The sequence below is a fragment of the Amblyomma americanum genome, chromosome 4 (genome assembly GCF_052857255.1).
Source record: "Amblyomma americanum isolate KBUSLIRL-KWMA chromosome 4, ASM5285725v1, whole genome shotgun sequence".
In the NCBI taxonomy this organism is placed as follows: Eukaryota; Metazoa; Arthropoda; class Arachnida; order Ixodida; family Ixodidae; genus Amblyomma; species Amblyomma americanum.
Genome location: NC_135500.1, coordinates 205,378,395 through 205,381,732, shown reverse-complemented (window position 1 = coordinate 205,381,732; position 3,338 = coordinate 205,378,395).

The following is a 3,338-nucleotide window of genomic DNA, read 5'->3' as shown; positions in this document are numbered from 1 at the left end:
AGGCAAAAAGTTTTACTCGTGATCGCGCCATTGGGTAACTCAAATAACAAGGAACCACAATTTCAGTGAATTTCATTCAACTTCATTACAAGCGTGACCGCAATCTCGCACGTTGGTCTTTTTGGTAATATTACAAGAAGCTGTAATTTCGAGAAAAATTGCTGCAATATAGAAAGTGACATGTTTCTTGATTGTGAGTAGAAAGAACAACAGGGCAATTATAGTGCAATATAAATGTGGATGTGGGCGCTGGAACAGTTTTCGTTATTACTTGCATTGTACTAACGCTGACGCTATTCTCTCGATGTTTTCTTCAGCATTACTAAGATACGCAGCAGCTAAAATTTATCGTCTTCAGCCTCTGCCTGTTTTCCCACGCACTTCATAACGTACCCCCGCATTGCGTGAAAGAATGGCAGCAATCAACTCAAACCTCGGACTGTGTTCCTTCACGTCAGAGCAGCTGCCACAACTTTAATGACGTTCGCATCACAATTTCCGCGCTTCATAAAGCGCCGAGAAATGAAAACACAATAGGAACATCTGAGCAATTTGGGCTCACATAAATCACAACACTCTGATGTAAACAAACCGCGTGCAGCGAATGGAGAGTGCCCGAACAAGAAATGACGTTTACGGATTGGCGTACTTTCATGTTTTTGTTGTTCTTTAGAAAGAATAATACATCATACCTGCCGTATTCTTTTGGAGGTAAGTACGGACTGGTGACACGCAGGCCCATTACTTATGGTAAAGGTTCTGCTAACAAATAATGGAAGCGAATGGAGTGATACAGAAATAGAAAGAAGAGAAAACAAAGAAAGGAAAACAGATAACGGTTCAGAAGAAAATCTGGAATGAAAATGCTGGAAATATTTGGGTAAGTAAAAAGAATAGCGCTACGACGAAGGAAAAAACGAATAAAGAGAGAAATGATGGGCAAAGGACGAAAGAGGTAAACAGTGGAAAAAAAAGAAAGCGCAATAGAAAAATAAAGGAAAAAGAATCGTAGAACAAGACGAAAGAAGGAAGAAAACAAGAGAGGAAAGAAAGCAACAGGGGCAGTTTTTTTTTACTTCTTTCTTCGAAAAGGCGTCGGCTCCAGCTAGCGATCCACAAAGCTCCTCTCGGAGTCAGCGCCATATTAGGGCTCGGGACCTCCTCTCCACCTCTCTATTTTTTTTCTTTCCGCGCGTGCGGCAGCACTCCTCCTTTCTTCTTGCTATGCTCCCACCCCCGAATCCCTTTCCCTGCCATACGCTGCGGCAGGCCGGTTCCTCCTCTCCCGTCCGGCGTCTATTCTCGGCCTCGCGAGGCATCCTGCGCCCCGACCCGACAACTGTGGCTGGTGGGAACCGTGTAAGAACGCAACGGGCCAGAAAGCTGCGCGCGCTTGGCTATTTCGGACGGTTTGAGTACGCGCTGGACTCCGCCGACGGGCGCGCACGAGGGTTTACTTTTACTGCACCAAGTTTCGCTACTCCGGACGTTTATGATGACGTCACGACAAGCGCCGCTCCGCCGCCCCCGCGCCGCGGCCGCGCGAGCAGCGGCTCCACGGTTGACGCAAGCTAGCCACGACTAACGTCACTTGACCACAGAAAGCGTCCTTATGCGAATAAAGCTCAAGGTGAACGGTCAGCCACGGTGACTGACGTAACCTCGTAAGCCTAGGGATCTAAAATGTTTGCAGCTTTCGCGATCATCGCTGCACTGGCTTGATATCCGGCAGAGTTGTCTTCGAGCGCTGCAGTGAGCCACTTGAAAGCGGAGACGCGGTAGTAAATACTTGAATTTTAAACTGAATTATCATACTGCCAAACACTTGTCTCATTACTGAGTCTAAAAGTGAGCATGGCAGCAAAAGAAACAACAATAAGGACTGATCGCAGGGAGAGGAGCGACGACAGATTCAACAAAAACAGCTTGGAGTAAAGGAAGATTCGTAGAAAAATATGGTCCAGATTGCTTGAGCTTCTACATGAGCAATCGCTGCCAACATTATTGAGGGGACGCGGTCAGGCACTCGTTAGTGCCTTTTGTCTCCCTCAACGTAAGGTAATCTAAAGAGTTGTTATGCGACAATGATACGAAGGTACAAAAATTGAGGCTTGGAAATATATTGTGGTCAGTCTCTGAAACAAAGCACTTTGGACAAAAACAAAAGACAGCATCAGCAGCAGGCCACATGTAATAAATACTGAACAGGAACTCTTCGCACCAAGGTTAAGAACACACGGCACACGGAAATAAAAACAATATTCATTGTCACGAAGAAACAGCGTGCACTACATCACTGCATTTGACCATTGCAAAGTACTCCAGTGTGGACCGTGTGCATCGGAATGTATGGATGGATGTTACGACATTGCATACGATATAGAGACTATAAGACATTTGTCTAACTTTGACAAAATCACCGTTAAGACCCAAAAATGCGACAAATCCTTGGAAGCTGGCTTTACTTTCAATAACACAGTAACAGAGAAAAATGCCTTTAGCTTCAAAGTAGCAGTAGCGTGAACACATTGCAACGTTTACTTAAACTTGTATGCATAACGTGCCTGTACTTCACGATCACGGATTATCTACTTGTCCCTAGACGAAGCGCCTACGAGACTACTACCAGACGGGACAACGTCCAACTTGCAGTGGCTTACGGTGAAGGATACTGGCTCGTTTTTGTATTTTTTTCTTGTCACACTTGTTTGGTTCTCCGAAAAGCTCCCGAGCCACTATTTCATTCTATTCGCATGAGGTTCACCTTAATTTTTCGTTTTCCCCCTTTGTCTCTTTCCCATTTTTTACGCAGTTCGACGCAGTGGCGCATTTTCTAGTCCTGCTTGTATTGTAAGCGAACACGCAAGTAGGTGCGCAGAGAGCGCGTACCAGCACGGCAAAAGTAACGAGGGAAAACGAGAGAGAAGCAACAGGCTGAGCATGGAGGTCAATCAAAGAACAGCGGGCTTCATCCGTACCCTCGACTCCAGAAAGGGGTTCATCCCACTCGCGCGAACGCTGGCACACGGCCGCAGCCTCGTCCTCAGACGGGGGCCGGTTCCTATTTCTGAGCCAACTTTCGCATTGCCTACATCTTTTTCTTCAGCTTGTTTTCTTGACTGTCGCTCCAAGACGGGAAGGGTGTAGGTATACAGTGCTCAGGAAGAGACTCTCTCTCTCTCTCTCTCTCTCTCTCTCTCTCTCTCGCTCGACCGTGTTCGTAGAGGAGCAAAAGGAGAGGAAGCAGGGATGACTTTCGCTTGCTGCTTCTTGGGCGCCGGCTCTTTTTCTTGTTGTTAACGTCTTTTTCCTAAGGTCTGGGAGAGCGCGTTAGAGCG